The following is a 21918-nucleotide window of genomic DNA, read 5'->3' on the forward strand; positions in this document are numbered from 1 at the left end:
CTTCCTCAAATTGTCAATTCACTTGTCCACAAGGTCCTTACCACCCTTGAGCTTATTGCGGATGATTGCACTGACATCACAACCTTGACGGAAACTTGGCTCACAATTTACGATTAATGCAGCCTCCCCGCCTGGCTGTACTTTCCACCACTTGCCCCGTCTAATCCGCCATAGTATCAATCATAAAAAACACATCACCCCAGATGAGACTCAAACACATAATCCCTGACTTAGGAGGTCAGTGCCTTATCCATTAGGCCACTGGGGCTGAATACTAACAGCACCCCACCTGAGGACAATTGACCGCTCTGAAATTCCCCACATTTCCCAAATCCTGGAAAGTTAAGCACTGAGGGAAGCTATTTTCACCCATCATATCTGCTGCTGCTCACGTGCCGTGCCAGAGCCATCTGCAGCAACAACTTGCATTTATATAGCGTCTGTAAAGTAGTAAAACGTCCCAAGGGGCTCACAGGAGCGATTATCAAAGAGAATTTGACACCGAGCCACATAAATAGATACTAGGACAGGTGACCAAACGCTTATCATAGAATGGTTACAGCACAGAAGGAGGCCATTCGGCCCATCGAGCCCGTGCCGGCTCTCTGCAATACCACTTCAGCTAGTCCCACTGTCTCTGCCCCTTCCCCGTAGCCCTGCAAATGTTTTTCCTGCAGGTACTTATCCAATTCCCCTTTGAAAGCCGTGATTGAATCTGCCTCCACCAGCCTTCCAGGCAGTGCATTCCAGATCCTAACCACTCGCTGAGTGAAAAAGTTTTTCCACACGTCACCTTTGGTTCTTCCACCAATCACCTTAAATCTGTGTCCTCTGGTTCTCGACCCTTCCACCAATAGGAACAGTTTCTCTCTATCTACTCTGTCCAGACCCCTCATGATTTTGAACACCTCTATCAAATCTACTCTCAATCCTCTCTGCTCTAAGGAGAACAACCCCAGCTTCTCCAGTCTATCCACGTAACTAAAGTCCCTCTTCCCTGGAATCATTCTCGTAAATCTTTTCTGCACTCTCTCTAAGGCCTTCACATCCTTCCTAAAGTGCGGTGCTCATAATTGACACAATACTCCAGTTGGGGTCGAACCAGTGTTTTATACAGGTTCATCATAATTTCCACGATTTTCTACTCGATACCTCGGTGGCAGGACATATTGAGAGAGTGGTTAACAAAGCATATGGGATCTTGGGCTTCATAAATAGAGGTTTTAGGTTTTGAGTACAAAAGTAGAGAAGTTATGCTGAACCTTTATAAAGCGCTGGTTGGACCACAACTGGAGTATTGCATCCAGTTCTGGTCACCACAATTTAGGAAGGATGTGAAGGCCCTTGAGAGGGTGCAGAGGAGATTTACCAGAATGGTTCCGTGGATGGGGGATCTTAGCTATAAGGACAGGTTGGAGAAGCTGGATTTATTTTCATCAGAGCAAAGGAGGTTGAGGGGTGATTTGATAGAAGTGTACAAGATTATGACGGGTTTGGACAGGCTAGACGGGGAAAGGCTCTTCCCAATAGTTGATGGCACAAGGACCAGGGGACACAGATTGAAGGAATTGGGCAAGAGATACAGGGGGGATGTGAGAAAAACTTTTTTACACAGTGAATGGTGATGACCTGGAACTCGCTGCCGACGGAAGTGGCGGAAGTGGAGACACTCAATGTTTTCAAGGGGAGACTGGATAGGCACTTGAGGGAAATAAACTTGCAGGGCTATGGGAATAAAGCGTGGGAATGGGACTGACTGGATTGCTCTACAGAGAGACGGCACGGACTGGATGGGCCGAATGGCCTCCCTCTGTGCCGTTATGACTCGATGACTCTACAACTCTATTCATGAAGCCCAGGATCCCGTAAGCTTTTTTAACTGCTTTCTCAACCTGCCCTGCCACCTTCAATGAGTTGTGTACATACACCCCCAGTTCTGTCTGTTCATGCACCCACTTTAGAATTGTACCCTTTAGTTTATATTTCCTCTCTTCATTCCTTCTAGCAAAATGTATCAGTTTTCTGCGTTAACTTTCATTTGTCACGTGTCCACCCATTCCACCAGCCTGTCCATGTCCTCTTGAAGTCTATCACTATCCTCCTCACTGTTCACTGCACTTCCAAGTTTTGTGTCATCTGCCAAGTTTGAAATTGTGTCCTGTACAAACTTTACTCTGGCTGTGCAGTTTGGGTTTGATTGATTACCTACCGTCGTATTCGGGCCACATGGGGAGAATGGGGTGAATCGATTCATTAGCCACCCAACAATGTGCATTTTAAATCCTAATCAAAGATTTTCTGTCTGCGGTGAGAATAATTTGCCCTGTAAATAATAATTTGGCAGTCACAAACTGACCCTTAAGTTTCATGATTTTCATTACTTTGTATACAGCCCCAGTGGCCTAATGGATAAGGCACTGGCCTCCTAAGCCAGGGATTGTGGGTTCGAGTCCCATCTGGGGTGATATGTTTTTAAGATTGGCACTATGGTATAGCCGTCAAGGCCCAGAATGTCAATGCAACCATCCAGAATAAACTCGTCGATGGTCAGGGCAGTGTTCGCAAGTTGATAAATATTCTGAAGAGATTTGGGAGGGCAGAGTAACCGAGAGGTACGCTGGAGGTGTTAATGTGGAGAAGTGTTGTGTGGCAGGAAGCAGTGGTGAAGTTGGAGGCCACCATAAGATCCAGAAATGGATGTCGGCCCAGGAGAGTGAATTTCTGGTCAGGACCCGGACAGCAGCAAAATAAACCAGTGGGACAGTCACAGACACAGCAGCGATGGGGGATGGGCTGCAAACTGGACAAAGTTACCTTCAAACTTAAGCAACTGAATAGAAGATCAGAGTCACAGCAGCTGAGTTGTCCAGTGGAGCAGTTTAGTATTGAGGGCAGAGAAGGCTAGGAATTGGGAATCAAATTTGAGCAAAGTTCCAGGGCTCACTGCTGAAAACAAAGAGCGGGCAGGGTCGGGGAATGGACAGTGGGCACGGTATCTCCCTAAACATCTCCGCCTCGCTGCCTCTCTCTCCTCCTTTAAATGTTCCTTAAAACCTACCTCTTTGACCAAGGTTCAGGACTCCTGTCCTAATATCTCCTTATGTGGCTCGGTGTCAAATTTTGTTTGATAATCGCTCCTGTGAAGCGCCTTGGAATATTTTACTATGTTAACGATGCTATATAAATGCAAGTTGTTGTTGTAGTTGGCTCTGGTATGGCGCGAGCAGTGACAGATATGATGGGTGAAAATAGCTCCCATCTCTGCTGAACTTTCGAAGACTCTGAAACTGAGGCAGATGTCACATTTCGGAGCGGTCAATTGCCCTCAGGCGGGTTATCTTCTGTATTCAGCCCCAGTGGCCCAATAGGTAAGGCACTGGTCTCCTAAGCCAGGGATTGTGGGTTCGAGTCTCATCTGGGGTGATGTGTTTTTAATGATTGACACAACGGCAGTTGAGGCGGGGCAAGTGGTGGAAGGTGCTGCCAGGCGGGGAGGCTGCATTAAGGAGGATTGTATAATCACCTGTAGCCAAGATTCCAACAAGGCCGTAAGGTCAATGCAATCATCCACAAGAAGGAGGGAGAGAGAAGACGGGCCAGTTAGCCTGACATCAGTCATCGGGAAAATGTTGGAATCCATTATTGAGGAAGTGGTAACAATGCACTCAGAAAATCATATGATTAGGTTTTTGTGAAAGGGAAATTGTGTTTAACAAATTTATTGGAGTATTTTGAGGATGTAACTAGCAGGGTAGATAAATGGGAACCAGTGGATGTCGTATATTTGCATTTCCAAAAGGCATTCAATCAGGTGCAACGTAAAATGTTTTATTTTGATTTCTTCCTGGGATGTGGGCGTCGTTGGCAAGGCCAGCATTTATTACCCATCCCTAATTGCCCTTGAGAAGGTGGTGGTGAGCTGCTGCCCTGAGGAACTCCTGCAGCGATGTCCTGGGGCTGAGGTGATTGACCTCCAACAACCACAACACTACGCAAGATAAGGTATCCTGGGGTTGGGGTAATATATTAGCATGGATAGAGGAGTGGCTAACAGACAGAAAACAGCGGGTAGGGATAAACGGGTCATTTTCCGGTTGGCAGGCTGTAACTAGTGGGATGCTTGGGCCTCAGCTATTCACAATCTATATTAATGACTTAGATGAAGGGACCGAGGACAATGTATCCAGATTTGCTGACGATACAAAGCTGGGTGGAAAAGTAAGCTGTGAGGAGGACACAAGGAGCCTGCAAAGGGATCTAGACAGATTAAGTGAGTGGGCAATAAGGTGGGAGATAGAGAATAATGTGAGGAAAGGTGAGGTTATTCACTTTGTTAGGAAGAATAGAAAAACAGAATATTTTTTAAATGGTGAGAAACTATTAAATGTTGGTGTTCAGAGAGATTTAGGTGTCCTCGTACAGGAAACACAGAGAGTTAGCATGCAGGTACAGCAAGCAATTAGGAAGGCAAATGGCATGTTGGCCTTTATTGCAAGGGTGTTGGAACACAAGAGTAAGGAAGTCTTACTACAATTGTACAGGGCTTTGGTGAGACCACACCTGGAGTACTGCGCACAGTTCTGGTCTCCTTATCTAAGGAAGGATATACTTGCCTTAGAGGCGGTGCAACGAAGGTTCACTAGATTGATTCCTGGGATGAGAGGGCTGTCCTATGATGAGAGATTGTGTAGAATGAGCCGATACTCTCTGGATTTTAGAAGAATGAGAGGTGATCTCACTGAAACATATAAGATTTTGAGTGGGATTGACAGGGTAGATGCTGAGAGGTTGTTTCCCCTGGGTTGAGTGTCTAGAACCAGGGGTCACAATCCCAGGATAAGGGGTCGACCATTTAAGACTGAGATGAGGAGGAATTTCTTCACTCAGAGGGTTGTGAATGTTTGGAATTCTCTGCCCCGAAGGATGCTGAGTCGTGGACTATATTCAAGGCTGGGATAGATAGATATTTGGACTCTAGGGGGAACAAGGGATATGGGGTCGGGCGGGAAAGTGGAGTTGAGGTCGAAGATCAGTCATGATCTTATTGAATGGCGGAGCAGGCTCGAAGGGCTGTATGGTCGACTCCTGCTCCTACTTCTTATGTTCTTATGGTGATGGACATTGAAGTCCACCTGATGGCATGAGAGTTCATGGGGACAGGAGTCAGCGTTGAGGACTCCCAGGGCCACTCCCTCCTGTCTGTGTACCACTGGGCCACCACCTCTGGTGGGTCTGTCCTGCTTGTGGGACGGGACATACCCAGGGATGGTGATGGAGGAGTCTGGGACCTTGGCTGATAGGTATGATCCTGTGTGGTTGCATTCTAGCCCAAGCTACAAGTTTAAAGTTACCTGGGCCCACTGACCATCCACCTCTTTGTTTACATCAGTCAGCCCTGGAAATTTCCACAGAAATACCTCCAGCAAACCTCTTGGTCACTCGGCCCTCCCAAATTCCTGCTCCCACTTCCTCGAAATGTTGATCCACTTGTCCACAAGGCCCTTACCACCCTTGAGCTTATTGCGGATGATTGCATTGACACCACGGCCTTGACGGAAACTTGGCTCACAAGTTACGATTAATGCAGCCTCCCCGCCTGGCTGTACTTTCCACCACTTGCCCCATCTAATCCGCCATAGTGTCAATCATTAAAAACACATCACCTCAGATGAGACTCAAACACACAATCCCTGGCTTCGGAGGTCAGTGCCTTATCCATTAGGCCACTGGGGCAGAATACAAACAGCACCCCACCTGAGGACAATTGACCGCTATGAAATTCCTCACATTTCCCTAATCCTGGAAAGTTAAGCATAGAGGGAAGCTATTTTCACCCATCATATCTGCCGCTGCTCACGTGCCGTGCCAAAGCCATCTACAGCAACAACTTGCATTTATATAGCGTCTGTTAAGTAGTAAAACGCCCCAAGGGGCTCACAGGAGCGATTATCAGACAGAATTTGACACCGAGCCACATAAGGAGATACTAGGACAGGTGACCAAAAGGTTATCATAGAATGGTTACAGCACTGAAGGAGGCCATTCGGCCCGTCGAGCCCGTGCCGGCTCTCTGCAATACCACTTCAGCTAGTCCCACTGTCCCTGCCCCTTTCCCGTAGCCCTGCAAATGTTTTTCCTGCAGGTACTTATCCAATTCCCCTTTGAAAGCCGTGATTGAATCTGCCTCCACCAGCCTGAGTGAACAAGTTATTCCACACGTCGCCTTTGACTGTTCCGCCAATCATCTTAAATCTGTGTCCTCTGGTTCTCGACCCTTCCACCAATGGGAACAGTTTCTCTCTATCTACACTGTCCAGACCCCTCATGATTTTGAACACCTCTATCAAATCTTCTCTCAATCTTCTCTGCTCTATGGAAAACAACCCCAGCTTCTCCAGTCTATCGACATAACTAAAGTCCCTCATCCCTGGAATCATTCTCGTAAATCTTTTCTGCACCCTCTCTAAGACCTTCACATCCTTCCTAAAGTGCGGTGCCCAGAATTGGACACAATACTCCAGTTGGGGTCGAATCAGTGTTTTATACAGGTTCATCATAATTTCCACGATTTTCTACTCTATACCTCGGTGGCAGGACATATTGAGAGAGTGGTTAACAAAGCATATGGGATCTTGGGCTTCATAAATAGAGGTTTTAGGTTTTGAGTACAAAAGTAGAGAAGTTATGCTGAACCTTTATAAAGCGCTGGTTGGACCACAACGGGAGTATTGCATCCAGTTCTGGTCACCACAATTTAGGAAGGATGTGAAGGCCCTTGAGAAGGTGCAGAGGAGATTTACCAGAATGGTTCCGTGGATGGGGGATCTTAGCTATAAGGACAGGTTGGAGAAGCTGGATTTGTTTTCGTTAGAGTAAAGGAGGTTGAGGGGTGATTTGATAGAGGTGTACAAGATTATGACGGGTTTGGATAGGCTAGACGGGGAAAGGCTCTTCCCACTAGTTGATGGCACAAGGACCAGGGGACACAGATTTAAGGCATTGGGCAAGAGATACAGGGGGGATGTGAGAAAAACCTTTTTACACAGTGAATGGTGATGACCTGGAACTCGCTGCCGACGGAAGTGGTGGAAGTGGAGACACTCAATGTTTTCAAGGGGAGACTGGATAGGCACTTGAGGGAAATAAACTTGCAGGGCTATGGGAATAAAGCGGGGGAATGGGACTGACTGGATTGCTCTAAAGAGAGCTGGCACGGACTGGATGGGCTGAATGGCCTCCCTCTGTGCCGTTATGACTCGATGACTCTACAACTCTATTCATGAAGCCCAGGATCCCGTAAGCTTTTTTAACTGCTTTCTCAACCTGCCCTGCCACCTTCAATGAGTTGTGTACATACACCCCTAGTTCTGTCTGTTCATGCACCCACTTTAGAATTGTACCCTTTAGTTTATATTTCCTCTCTTCATTCCTTCTAGCAAAATGTATCAGTTTTCTGCGTTAACTTTCATTTGTCACGTGTCCACCCATTCCACCAGCCTGTCCATGTCCTCTTGAAGTCTATCACTATCCTTCTCACTGTTCACTGCACTTCCAAGTTTTGTGTCATCTGCCAAGTTTGAAATTGTGTCCTGTACAAACTTTACTCTGGCTGTGCAGTTTGGGTTTGATTGATTACCTACCGTCGTATTCGGGCCACATGGGGAGAATGGGGTGAATCGATTCATTAGCCACCCAACAATGTGCATTTTAAATCCTAATCAAAGATTTTCTGTCTGCGGTGAGAATAATTTGCCCTGTAAATAATGATTTGGCAGTCACAAACTGACCCTTAAGTTTCATGATTTTCAGTACTTTGTATACAGCCCCAGTGGCCTAATGGATAAGGCACTGGCCTCCTAAGCCAGGGATTGTGGGTTCGAGTCCCATCTGGGGTGATATGTTTTTAAGATTGGCACTATGGCATAGCCGTCAAGGCCCAGAATGTCAATGCAACCATCCAGAATAAACTCGTCGATGGTCAGGGCAGTGTTCGCAAGTTGATAAATATTCTGAAGAGATTTGGGAGGGCAGAGTAACCGAGAGGTACGCTGGAGGTGTTAATGTGGAGAAGTGTTGTGTGGCAGAAAGCAGTGGTGAAGTTGGAGGCCACCATAAGATCCAGAAATGGACGTCGGCCCAGGAGAGTGAATTTCTGGTCAGGACCCGGACAGCAGCAAAATAAACCAGTGGGACAGTCACAGACACAGCAGACGATGGGGGATGGGCTGCAAACTGGACAAAGTTACCTTCAAACTTAAGCAACTGAATAGAAGATCAGAGTCACAGCAGCTGAGTTGTTCCAGTGGAGCAGTTTAGTATTGATGGCAGAGAAAGGCCAGGAATTGGGAATCAAATTTGAGCAAAGTTCCAGGGCTCACTGCTGAAAACAAAGAGCGGGGAGGGTCGGGGAATGGACAGTGGGCACGGTATCTCCCTAAACATCGCTGCCTCTCTCTCCTCCTTTCAATGTTCCTTAAAACCTACCTCTTTGACCAAGGTTCAGGACTCCTGTCCTAATATCTCCTTATGTGGCTCGGTGTCAAATTTTGTTTGATAATCGCTCCTGTGAAGCGCCTTGGAATATTTTGCTATGTTAACGACGCTATATAAATGCAAGTTGTTGTTGTAGGTGGCTCTGGTATGGCGCGAGCAGTGACAGATATGATGGGTGAAAATAGCTCCCATCTCTGCTGAACTTTCGAAGACTCTGAAACTGAGGCAGATGTCACATTTCGGAGCGGTCAATTGCCCTCAGGCGGGTTATCTTCTGTATTCAGCCCCAGTGGCCCAATAGGTAAGGCACTGGTCTCCTAAGCCAGGGATTGTGGGTTCGAGTCTCATCTGGGGTGATGTGTTTTTAATGATTGACACAACGGCAGTTGAGGCGGGGCAAGTGGTGGAAGGTGCTGCCAGGCGGGGAGGCTGCATTAAGGAGGATTGTATAATCACCTGTAGCCAAGATTCCAACAAGGCCGTAAGGTCAATGCAATCATCCACAAGAAGGAGGGAGAGAGAAGACGGGCCAGTTAGCCTGACATCAGTCATCGGGAAAATGTTGGAATCCATTATTGAGGAAGTGGTAACAATGCACTCAGAAAATCATATGATTAGGTTTTTGTGAAAGGGAAATTGTGTTTAACAAATTTATTGGAGTATTTTGAGGATGTAACTAGCAGGGTAGATAAATGGGAACCAGTGGATGTCGTATATTTGCATTTCCAAAAGGCATTCAATCAGGTGCAACGTAAAATGTTTTATTTTGATTTCTTCCTGGGATGTGGGCGTCGTTGGCAAGGCCAGCATTTATTACCCATCCCTAATTGCCCTTGAGAAGGTGGTGGTGAGCTGCTGCCCTGAGGAACTCCTGCAGCGATGTCCTGGGGCTGAGGTGATTGACCTCCAACAACCACAACACTACGCAAGATAAGGTATCCTGGGGTTGGGGTAATATATTAGCATGGATAGAGGAGTGGCTAACAGACAGAAAACAGCGGGTAGGGATAAACGGGTCATTTTCCGGTTGGCAGGCTGTAACTAGTGGGATGCTTGGGCCTCAGCTATTCACAATCTATATTAATGACTTAGATGAAGGGACCGAGGACAATGTATCCAGATTTGCTGACGATACAAAGCTGGGTGGAAAAGTAAGCTGTGCGGAGGACACAAGGAGCCTGCAAAGGGATCTAGACAGATTAAGTGAGTGGGCAATAAGGTGGGAGATAGAGAATAATGTGAGGAAAGGTGAGGTTATTCACTTTGTTAGGAAGAATAGAAAAACAGAATATTTTTTAAATGGTGAGAAACTATTAAATGTTGGTGTTCAGAGAGATTTAGGTGTCCTCGTACAGGAAACACAGAGAGTTAGCATGCAGGTACAGCAAGCAATTAGGAAGGCAAATGGCATGTTGGCCTTTATTGCAAGGGTGTTGGAACACAAGAGTAAGGAAGTCTTACTACAATTGTACAGGGCTTTGGTGAGACCACACCTGGAGTACTGCGCACAGTTCTGGTCTCCTTATCTAAGGAAGGATATACTTGCCTTAGAGGCGGTGCAACGAAGGTTCACTAGATTGATTCCTGGGATGAGAGGGCTGTCCTATGATGAGAGATTGTGTAGAATGAGCCGATACTCTCTGGATTTTAGAAGAATGAGAGGTGATCTCACTGAAACATATAAGATTTTGAGTGGGATTGACAGGGTAGATGCTGAGAGGTTGTTTCCCCTGGGTTGAGTGTCTAGAACCAGGGGTCACAATCCCAGGATAAGGGGTCGACCATTTAAGACTGAGATGAGGAGGAATTTCTTCACTCAGAGGGTTGTGAATGTTTGGAATTCTCTGCCCCGAAGGATGCTGAGTCGTGGACTATATTCAAGGCTGGGATAGATAGATATTTGGACTCTAGGGGGAACAAGGGATATGGGGTCGGGCGGGAAAGTGGAGTTGAGGTCGAAGATCAGTCATGATCTTATTGAATGGCGGAGCAGGCTCGAAGGGCTGTATGGTCGACTCCTGCTCCTACTTCTTATGTTCTTATGGTGATGGACATTGAAGTCCACCTGATGGCATGAGAGTTCATGGGGACAGGAGTCAGCGTTGAGGACTCCCAGGGCCACTCCCTCCTGTCTGTGTACCACTGGGCCACCACCTCTGGTGGGTCTGTCCTGCTTGTGGGACGGGACATACCCAGGGATGGTGATGGAGGAGTCTGGGACCTTGGCTGATAGGTATGATCCTGTGTGGTTGCATTCTAGCCCAAGCTACAAGTTTAAAGTTACCTGGGCCCACTGACCATCCACCTCTTTGTTTACATCAGTCAGCCCTGGAAATTTCCACAGAAATACCTCCAGCAAACCTCTTGGTCACTCGGCCCTCCCAAATTCCTGCTCCCACTTCCTCGAAATGTTGATCCACTTGTCCACAAGGCCCTTACCACCCTTGAGCTTATTGCGGATGATTGCATTGACACCACGGCCTTGACGGAAACTTGGCTCACAAGTTACGATTAATGCAGCCTCCCCGCCTGGCTGTACTTTCCACCACTTGCCCCATCTAATCCGCCATAGTGTCAATCATTAAAAACACATCACCTCAGATGAGACTCAAACACACAATCCCTGGCTTCGGAGGTCAGTGCCTTATCCATTAGGCCACTGGGGCAGAATACAAACAGCACCCCACCTGAGGACAATTGACCGCTATGAAATTCCTCACATTTCCCTAATCCTGGAAAGTTAAGCATAGAGGGAAGCTATTTTCACCCATCATATCTGCCGCTGCTCACGTGCCGTGCCAGAGCCATCTACAGCAACAACTTGCATTTATATAGCGTCTGTTAAGTAGTAAAACGCCCCAAGGGGCTCACAGGAGCGATTATCAGACAGAATTTGACACCGAGCCACATAAGGAGATACTAGGACAGGTGACCAAAAGGTTATCATAGAATGGTTACAGCACTGAAGGAGGCCATTCAGCCCGTCGAGCCCGTGCCGGCTCTCTGCAATACCACTTCAGCTAGTCCCACTGTCCCTGCCCCTTTCCCGTAGCCCTGCAAATGTTTTTCCTGCAGGTACTTATCCAATTCCCCTTTGAAAGCCGTGATTGAATCTGCCTCCACCAGCCTGAGTGAACAAGTTATTCCACACGTCGCCTTTGACTGTTCCGCCAATCATCTTAAATCTGTGTCCTCTGGTTCTCGACCCTTCCACCAATGGGAACAGTTTCTCTCTATCTACACTGTCCAGACCCCTCATGATTTTGAACACCTCTATCAAATCTTCTCTCAATCCTCTGCTCTATGGAAAACAACCCCAGCTTCTCCAGTCTATCGACATAACTAAAGTCCCTCATCCCTGGAATCATTCTCGTAAATCTTTTCTGCACCCTCTCTAAGACCTTCACATCCTTCCTAAAGTGCGGTGCCCAGAATTGGACACAATACTCCAGTTGGGGTCGAATCAGTGTTTTATACAGGTTCATCATAATTTCCACGATTTTCTACTCTATACCTCGGTGGCAGGACATATTGAGAGAGTGGTTAACAAAGCATATGGGATCTTGGGCTTCATAAATAGAGGTTTTAGGTTTTGAGTACAAAAGTAGAGAAGTTATGCTGAACCTTTATAAAGCGCTGGTTGGACCACAACGGGAGTATTGCATCCAGTTCTGGTCACCACAATTTAGGAAGGATGTGAAGGCCCTTGAGAAGGTGCAGAGGAGATTTACCAGAATGGTTCCGTGGATGGGGGATCTTAGCTATAAGGACAGGTTGGAGAAGCTGGATTTGTTTTCGTTAGAGTAAAGGAGGTTGAGGGGTGATTTGATAGAGGTGTACAAGATTATGACGGGTTTGGATAGGCTAGACGGGGAAAGGCTCTTCCCACTACTTGATGGTACAAGGACTAGGGGACACAGACTTAAGGAATTGGGCAAGAGATACAGGGGGGGTGTGAGAAAAACCTTTTTACACAGTGAATGGTGATGACCTGGAACTCGCTGCCGATGGAAGTGGTGGAAGTGGAGACACTCAATGTTTTCAAGGGGAGGCTGGATAGGCACTTGAGGGAAATAAACTTGCAGGGCTATGGGAATAAAGCGGGGGAATGGGACTGACTGGATTGCTCTAAAGAGAGCCGGCACGGACTGGATGGGCTTAATGGCCTCCCTCTGTGCCGTTATGACTCTATGACTGTACAACTCTATTCATGAAGCCCAGGATCCCGTAAGATTTTTTAACTGCTTTCTCAACCTGCCCTGCCACCTTCAATGATTTGTGAACATACACCCGTAGTTTTGTCTGTTCATGCACCCCTTTAGGATTGTACCCTTTAGTTTATATTTCCTCTCTTCATTCCTTCTACCAAAATGTATCAGTTTTCTGCGTTACATTTCATTTGTCACATGTCCGCCCATTCCACCAGCCTGTCTATGTCCTCTTGAAGTCTATCACTATCCTCCTCACTGTTCACTGCACTTCCAAGTTTTGTGTCATTTGCAAAGTTTGAAATTGTGTCCTGTACAAACTTTACTCTGGCTGTGCAGTTTGGGTTTGATTGATTACCTACCATAGTATTCGGGCCACATGGGAAGAATGTGGTGAATCGATTCATTAGCCACCCAACAATGTGCATTTTAAATCCTAATCAAAGATTTTCTGTCTGCGGTGAGAATAATTTGCCCTGTAAATAATAATTTGGCGTTCACAAACTGACTCTTAAGTCTCATGATTTTCATTGCTTTATGTGCAACCCCAGTGGCCTAATGGATAAGGCACTGGCCTTCTAAGTCAGGGATTGTGGGTTCGAGTCCCATCTGGGGTGATGTATTTTTAAGATTGGTACTATTGTAGTGTCCGTGTGTTGATGGAGACACTGAAGATAGGAGTTGGTTTATCGGTGTTTACTAAGCAAAGTCTGGCGGGGGGGTGGTTCCAACGGACATACAGGCTTATATAGCCCGAGCCGGCATTACAGCACACCTGGGGCTCTTAAAGGCACATACACTACAATTCCTCCCCTTTTAGTTAACCAGTACATCATATTTTAAGTAATTATTAATTACATGTTATAAGAAAAATAATCTACACATTGCTGCAGTTAATCAAATATAAGTCAGTCTCTCAGGAGGCTTCGTGACTCGGTCCGGATAACGCCTCGGTGGTGTAGTCGTTTCTGGTGGTGTAGTAGGTTCTTTTGGCAAGGCTGATTCGGCTTGAATGCCAGTGTCGGGTTCATCGGGTTCCAGTATCACCGGATCGGAGGTAGATATGGGTATCTCTACTTCATCGTTAGACGTATAGAGTTGTGGTGTAGGTTGTCCCTTTTCGGATGAGTCTATGATTTGGTCAGCATGGCGCCTTATTATGCTTTCTCCAATGTCCACGGTGTACATCAGTGGTCCTAGTCATGTGCAGATAGTTCCAGGCTGCCATTTCTCGGTACGGTAGTCCCGGGCTAAAACTTGTTGACCTATCTGGAAGGTTCTAGTTGGCCTTTCATTCATGCCTTGAAACTGCCGGTTCTCCACGTCCCTTCTGATGTTGGGCTTGACCAAATCCAGCCGGCATCTTAGGTTTCTATTGAAGAACATCATGGCGGGAGTTTGGTTGGTAACCATATGTGTTGCATTCCTGTATGCGAATAAGAAGTTATCCACCTTGTGTTGAAGTTTTATGTCTTCATTACCCATGGCCTTTATGGCCTTCTTGAAGGTCTGGACAAACCTTTCAGCCAATCCATTGGTGGTGGGATGGTATGGGGCGGACGTGTAGTGCTTAACCCCATTGTTTTTTCAGAATTTCCTGAATTCTTCGGACACAAATTGCGGTCCATTATCAGAACAGATCTGTTCCGGCAGCCCATTCCTGGCAAATATGGTCCTTAATACTGTGATGGTTTTTTCCGTGGTGGTGGAGGACATCTTTATTACCTCTGGCCACTTGGAGTGTGCATCAACCGCGATTAAGAACATTGAGTCCATAAATGGACCAGCAAAGTCGATGTGTACCCTTTGCCAGGGAGATGAGGGCCACTCCCATGGATGTAAAGGGGCTTGTGGTGGAGCGTTTTGGACCTTCTGGCATCCTAGGCAGCTCTTGGTCATTTCTTCGATGTCTCCATCGATACCTGGCCACCATACAAACGCCCTGGCTAGGTTCTTCATTTTCACTCCACCCAGATGCCCCTCGTGAAGCTCCTTTAGCACTTTATCCTGGAGTTTGGGTGGAATCACCACTCTGGATCCACACATCAAGGTTCCTCGGCACACTGACAGCTGTTCTCTTCTTTGCGAGAATGCTGGCAACAGTGGTTCGCCATGTGCCGGCCATCCCTTCACTGTTAAATCGTAGACCCGTGAGAGAGTCGGGTCATTTCCCGTCTCCCTTTCAATGGCAGAATTTGTTACTGGTAGACATTCCACAATGGTAGAGTGGAACATCTCCACTGGGTCTACTGTAGGTGCCTCTTCTACCGTTGGCAACGGTAGGCGCGATAAACCGTCAGCATTCCCATGCTGTTTTGATCCTTTGTATTCTATGTTGTATTGGTGTGCCCCTAGATAAAGGGACCACCTCTGTAGCCTTTGCGCTGTCATAATGGGAACACCCTTTTTAGGGTTGAATATGGAGATGAGGGGTTGATGATCAGTCAACAAGGTAAATTTTTGTCCGTGTAAGTAATGGTTGAATTTCTTCACTCCCCATATCAGGCTGAGTGCCTCCCTGTCGATTTGGGCATAGTTACGCTCAGCTGAGTTTAATGAGCATGACGCAAAAGCTCTCGGCCGTTCTGAGCCATCAGGGAATTTATGCGATAATACTGCTCCTATGCCGTAAGGGGATGCATCGCACGCCAGTCTGATTGGCAGTGATGGGTTGTAATGAGCCAAAACTTCTTCGGATGTGATTAAGCCTTTGCATTTATGGAAGGCACGTTTACAGTCTTCGTTCCATTTCCAAGTCACTCCTGTTTGTAGCAGTTCATTAAGAGGGTGTAGAAGAGTTGATAAGTTCGGTAAAAAGTTATGATAGTAATTTATTAATCCCAGGAACGACCTTAATTGTGAAACATTTTCAGGTGCTGGGGCTTTTATGACCGCTTCAATTTTTTCAGGTGACTTATGCAACCCTTCCTTATTAATTATGTGGCCACAATATGATATTTGATTTTGGAAAAATTCGCACTTGGGGTGATTTGCTCGTAGGCCCCGTTCTCTCAGCCTAGTGAGCACCTGCTCCAAATTGGCAAGGTGCTCGTTGTCGTTTTCTCCTGTTACAAGGATGTCGTCTAGGTAGCATTGAGTACCCGGAATCCCTTGGAGGACTTGCTCCATAGCTCTTTGCCAGATAGCTGGAGCGGATGCTACACCGAAAACCAGTCGATTGTACTGGTATGGACCTTTGTGTGTATTTATCGTGAGATATTTTTTAGAGGCCTCTTCAACCTCCATCTGTAGATATGCCTGTGCCAAGTCAATTTTGGTGAAACGTTTCCCTCCGGATAGTGAGGTGAAAATATCTTCTCTCCTCAGAAGAGGATACTGTACTGTGTGAAGGACCGGGTTTACAGTCACCTTGAAGTCTCCACAGATGCGAATTTTTCTCTGTTCTTCAGATTTATCATTATTCAATGCTTTCTTCATGACTGGAACGATGGGTGTTGCCCACTTGCTCCAATCTATTTTGGATAATATGCCTGCCTTTTCCAAATTCCCCAGCTCTGCCTCGGCTGCTGGACGAATTGCGTATGGCACCGGTCTTGCCTTAAAAAACTTGGGAATTGCTGCATCTTCCACTTTTATTGAGGCGGTGATGCCTTTCAAGGTTCCTAGTTTCTCTTGAAACACTTCTTTGGCGTTGGCCAAGATGTCTTTTAATCGTTCAGGCATGATGTCATCATCGTTTTTTTCCTTACTGGTCACCGTCAGTGCCTGAATGGAGTGCCAGTCTAAACGTATCTTTCTGATCCATTCACGTCCCAACAACGGTGGACCACCATCTTGTAGAATGTATAAATACAACTTTTGTATTTCTTTGCCGTTGTATACAACAGGCACCCTTATTTTTCCTTTGGGGTATACTTTCTGCCCCGTATATGTTTTTAAGATAATGGATGTGTCTTTTAAAGGTATATGCGGAAATAGCCTCTCGTAATCCTGTCGATTTATTACAGTTAGAGCTGATCCTGTGTCTAGTTCCATTTTAACTGGGGACCCTGCTATCGTGAGGGTAACCCAAATGGTTTGGTAATCATCTTTGGCAAGTACATTATGTAATTTGAGACAGCTTAGTCTCTTGTTTTTGGAGTCGCTATCGCTTTTCTGGTCTTCGGAGCTACTGTCCGTCATCATTTGTACCTTTCTGTACTTTTCTTTATTGATTTTTTTTTTTCTGTCTGTGGATTTATTTTGTCCAGATCGGCATACCTGTGCAATGTGTCCAGTCTTTCCGCATTGCCTGCATGCTTTGTCCTTGAACCAGCAGTCCCTCTGGTTATGGGTGGATCTGCCGCAGCGATAACAACTTTTGAAACCCTGTGTCATTTCATGGGTGCCGAAGTCCTGTGTCTCTTGTTGTATCTCTGCAGCTCCTCTTGCTGCTGCTTCGTATGATACAGCCATACTGAAAGCCTTGTCCAGTGTTAAATCTTTTTCACAAATCAGCCTTTATTGTGTTCCTTCACTTAAGAGACCGCAGACGAATTTGTCTCGAAGATAATCTGCTAGTCCTGCCCCGAATTGGCAGTACTTTGATAGCTTTTTTAATTCGGTGAGGTAATCAGCGTTACTTTCATTCTTGTGTTGATTTCTCTTGGAGAATTTGAATCATTCCGCTATCAGCAGCGGTGTTGGGTTTAAGTGCTCCTGCAGGGTATCAACAATTTCTTTAAAATTCTTGTCCTTTGGTTTGGCTGGAGTGATTAAATTTCATAACAGCCCGCATGCCTTTGCGCCCATTAGGTTCAGCAGTATTGAAGCTTTTTTTTTCATCTTCTATTCCATTTGCAGTGCAATATACCTCTACTCTTTCCACATATGTGGTCCAATCCTCTATTTCGCTATCAAAAGCATCAATATTGCCAGACTTAGGCATCTTAGAAAAGATATGGCGCTTCCCACGCTTTTCTTTCTGTTCTGCAGAAAAGATATGGCGCTTCCCGTGCTTTCCCGCCGCTGCTGCCGATGACAACGCTGTTTCCCGCGGTTTCCTTTCTTTTTTAAAAATTTATTCACAGTTGGAGACTCGTTCCCGCCGGACTTTCTCTCCAGGTCTGAACGACGACCTGCTTGCAGCGCCGGCCGTCTCCCGAGTGCTCCCTCCCAGTCCGTTATTGCTTGCCTCCGATTTCGCTGCCTGTCTTATCTGTAGAGCCAGCCGCTGGAGCCCCAGCCTGACGCCCAGGAAGGATTAGCGCAGTACCTGCCACCAGCTTGGCCAGCTGGTGAAACCACAGCTTCTCTCACTTTCTTGAGTCTTCTGGACGCCCGAGGAATCGATGTTCTTGAGGTGCTGCCGAATTGCAGGTAAGTCCGTTTCCACTTCGTCGCCACTGTAGTGTCCGTGTGTTGATAGAGACACTGAAGACAGGAGTTGGTTCATAGCTGTTTACAAAGCAAAGCCTGCGGGGGGGGTTCTAACGGGTATACACAATATACAGGCTTATATAGCCCGAGTGGCCATTACCGGCATTACAGCACACCTGGGGCTCTTAAAGGCACATAGACTACAACTATGATATAGCCGTCAAGGCCCAGAATGTCAATGCAGCCATCCAGAATAAACTGGTAGATGGTCAGGGCAGTGTTCGCAAGTTGATAGACATTCTGAAGGGATTTGGGAGGGTGGAGTAACCGAGAGGTACGCTGGAGGTATTTCTGTGGAAATGTGGAGAAATGCTGTGTGGCAGAAAGCACTGGTGAAGTTGGAGGCCACCATAAGTTCCAGAAATGGACGTCGGCCCAGGAGAGTGAATTTCTGACCAGGAACCCAGACAGCAGCAAAATAAACCAGTGGGACAGTCACAGACTCAGCAGGTAACAGCAGCGATGGGGGATGGGCTGCAAACTAGCCAAAGTTACCTTCAAACTGCAGCAACTGAATAGAAGATCAGAGTCACAGCAGCTGATGTGCATTTTAAATCCTAATCAAAGATTTTCTGTCTGCGGTGAGAATAATTTGCCCTGTAAATAATGATTTGGCGGTCACTAACTGACCCTTAAGTCTCATGATTTTCATTGCTTTGTATACAGCCCCAGTGGCCTAATGGATAAGGCACTGGCCTCCTAAGCCAGGGATTGTGGGTTCGAGTCTCCATCTGGGGTGATGTATTTTTAAGATTGGCACTATGGTATTGCGGTCAAGGCCCAGAATGTCAATGCAACCATCCAGAATAAACTTGTCGATGGTCAGGGCAGTGTTTGCAAGTTGATAGACATTCTGAAGGGATTTGGGAGGGCAGAATAACTGAGAGCTATGCTGGAGGTGTTAATGTGGAGAAGTGTTGTGTGGCAGAAAGCACTGGTGAAGTTGGAGGCCACCATAAGATCCAGAAATGGACATCAGCCCAGGAGAGTGAATTTCTGACCAGGAACCCAGACAGCAGCAAAATAAACCAGTGGGACAGTCACAGACACAGCAGCGATGGGGGATGGGCTGTGAACTAGACAAAGTTACCGTCAAACTGCAGCAACTGAATAGAAGATCTGAGTCGTCCAGTGGAGCCGTGTAGCATTGATGGCAGCGAAGGCCAGGAATTGGGAATCAAATTTGAGCAAAGTTCCAGGGCTCACTGATGAAAGCAAAGACCAGGCCGGGTCGGGGAATGGACACTGACCATGGTATCTCCACCTCGCTACCTCTCACTCCTTCTTTAAATGTTCCTCCAAACCTACCTCTTTGACCAAGGTTTAGGGCACCTGACCTAATCTCTCCTTATGTGGCTCGGTGTCAAATTTTGTTTGATAATGGCTCCTGTGAAGCACCTTGGGATATTTTACTAGGTTAAAGGTGCTATATGTTATGTTCATTAATAACTAGTCGTTTTTATTAAGAACAGCTAGCTTTTGCTAGACACTTTATTGAGCACATGTGGACTCGGCACAGTATCTGTAGAGGCCTCCATCTTGACTGCTGCCTTGTGGGTAGCCTAGTGCATCGTGGGTAGCCCACTCTTATATACATACAGCACCACCTAGTGTACCATTCCAGAATGACAGGTCACTGATCATTACGTCCCCCTTTCTTTGAGGTTAAACAAAATCAGTATCAATCAATATCAATCAATAACAACATAAACATCTTCAACAGTCAATGCATTTTCAATGTAGTTTTCTTTGTACTCAAAGATTAAGTCTATCAGGCTTTTTTACTTCACGTGTGGATCTTCTCAGCACAGGTAAGTCTGATGTGTTTTCATGAGAGCCTGTATGTGTATTTGTGTTTGATTGTTCTGGTGGTGAGTGACAAGATTCAGTTGTGGCATTGTCATCGATTTGCTCTTCGATAGTCTCTTGTGTTTTTAGGAGGGAACGGCGGTTCCTCCTGAGAATCTGTCCTTCCTCAGTTCTAACAGCGTATGACCTTGGTCCTACTTCCTCAAGAACTGTAGCTTTCCTGTTCCATGCATCTGGATCCTCAATCCTGACAACATCATCCCTTGTCAATGGTTTCAGAGTTTTGAATGACTTTTCATAGTGTGATTTCTGTTTCAGCTTTAACAGTTGAAGTCTCTGTCTCAGTTCCTTACTCTGCTTTTCTTTTGCACAGCAGGGTAGCGTGGTACGCAACTTGTGACCCATTAGGAGTTCAGCAGGTGAAGAACCAGAGTCTAAAGGTGAGGCTCGGTAGCTCAGCAGGGCGAGATAAGGATCAGACTTGCTTTCTGTCGCTTTCTTCAGCAGCTGCTTGAGAACTTGAACACCTTTCTCTGCCTTACCATTCGACCTAGCATACAAAGGACTGGATGTGATGTGTTGAAAGTCATAATGTGCTGCAAACTGTTGCCACTCCTTACAGTTGAAGCACGGGCCATTGTCGCTAACGGCAATCCTGGGAATTCCATGTCTGGCGAAGATGGATTTCACATGCATTATGACACTGCTTGCTGTGGTGCTTGAGAGCAGCGCCATCTCAGGATAGTTAGAATAGTAGTCAATCACTATTAGATAGTCTTTACCATTTAAATGAAAAAGGTCCATACCAACTTTTTGCCATGGTGCTGTTGGTATGTCAGCTACTATCATTGGTTCCTTTGCTTGTTTGTTTTGGTGTTTCTGACATGTCTCACATTTGCCTATCATGTTCTCAATGTCCTTATTTATGCCAGGCCAATAAACAGTGTCTCTTGCTCTCCTTTTGCATTTTTCAATTCCGAGGTGTCCCTCATGAATACTTTTGAGCATGCCTTGACGTAGAGCCTGTGGAATGACTATTCTGTTCTGTTTTAGTAATAGTCCACTTGCGACACTTAACTCTGACCTGATGTGATAGTACTTTGGACGGGAACCTTTTGGCCAACCATGATGAATGTTCTCTATTACTGTTTGTAATACTGTATCTTTTACTGTTTCTTCTGCTATTTGCTTTGATTTTGTGTCTGACACGGGCAGCGCAGCAGTGACCATACTCACATGAACATCCACGTCTTCTTCAGTACAGCTCACATGACTCATTGTGGGTGCTCGGGATAGTGCATCTGCTAACACTATGTATTTGCCTGGTGTGTAGATCAGTTCAAAGCCATATCTTTGCAGCTTCATCATGAGTCGTTGAATCCTTGGAGACATCTCATTCAGGTTCTTTTTTCTGATGGGAACCAGTGGGCTGTGGTCTGTCTCAACTGTGAAGGTGGGAAGTCAATATATGTAGCCATGAAACTTTTCTAGTCCAACAACCAAGCCTAGACATTCCTTTTCAATCTGGGCGTATCGACACTCAGTATCAGTCATAGACCTGGAGGCATAGGCAACAGGCTTCCAATTTTCACCCTCTGCTTGTAGCAAGACCGCACCTAGGCCATCTTTTGATGCATCCGTTGACACTTTGATTCTTTTTGTTGGGTCAAAGAAGGTGAGTACAGGTGTGGTTGTCAGCACTGTTTTGAGGTTTATCCACTCTTGTTCATGTCTTTCTGTCCATGCGAACTCATTTGTTTTACGTAGCAGGTCTCGCAGACAGGCTGTCTTGGCTGACAAGTTAGGAATGAACTTTCCAATGAAGTTTATCATCCCCATGATGCATAACACTCCTTTTTCGTCAGTGGGTCGGGGCATTTTGAGTATGGCGTTTGCTTTTTCCATATCTGGCTCTATTCCTTTACCAGATAGATTATCTCCTAGGAAAGTGACTTCCTGGACACCAAACTGACACTTGGCTTTGTTGAGCTTCAGTCCATTCCGGCGTATGCTCTGTAGCACTATAGTC

At 46.2% G+C, this 21918-nt stretch overlaps 4 non-coding genes across 4 annotated transcripts; all 4 read left to right on the top strand.

Annotated features, from left to right (window-relative positions):
- Window positions 1–2391: 2391 nt before the first annotated feature.
- On the top strand, window positions 2392–2464 carry trnar-ccu (transfer RNA arginine (anticodon CCU)). Its single transcript has one exon. It is a non-coding gene; the product is annotated as a tRNA-Arg (tRNA).
- Window positions 2465–7822: 5358 nt separating this feature from the next.
- On the top strand, window positions 7823–7895 carry trnar-ccu (transfer RNA arginine (anticodon CCU)). Its single transcript has one exon. It is a non-coding gene; the product is annotated as a tRNA-Arg (tRNA).
- A 5350-nt stretch (window positions 7896–13245) lies between these two features.
- Window positions 13246–13318, top strand: trnar-ucu (transfer RNA arginine (anticodon UCU)). Its single transcript has one exon. It is a non-coding gene; the product is annotated as a tRNA-Arg (tRNA).
- Window positions 13319–18745: 5427 nt separating this feature from the next.
- On the top strand, window positions 18746–18819 carry trnar-ccu (transfer RNA arginine (anticodon CCU)). Its single transcript has one exon. It is a non-coding gene; the product is annotated as a tRNA-Arg (tRNA).
- Window positions 18820–21918: the final 3099 nt, after the last annotated feature.

Source organism: Somniosus microcephalus, chromosome 28 (assembly GCF_052327205.1).
Source record: "Somniosus microcephalus isolate GS21.2 chromosome 28, FLI_Smic_1.0, whole genome shotgun sequence".
NCBI classification, from domain to species: Eukaryota; Metazoa; Chordata; class Chondrichthyes; order Squaliformes; family Somniosidae; genus Somniosus; species Somniosus microcephalus.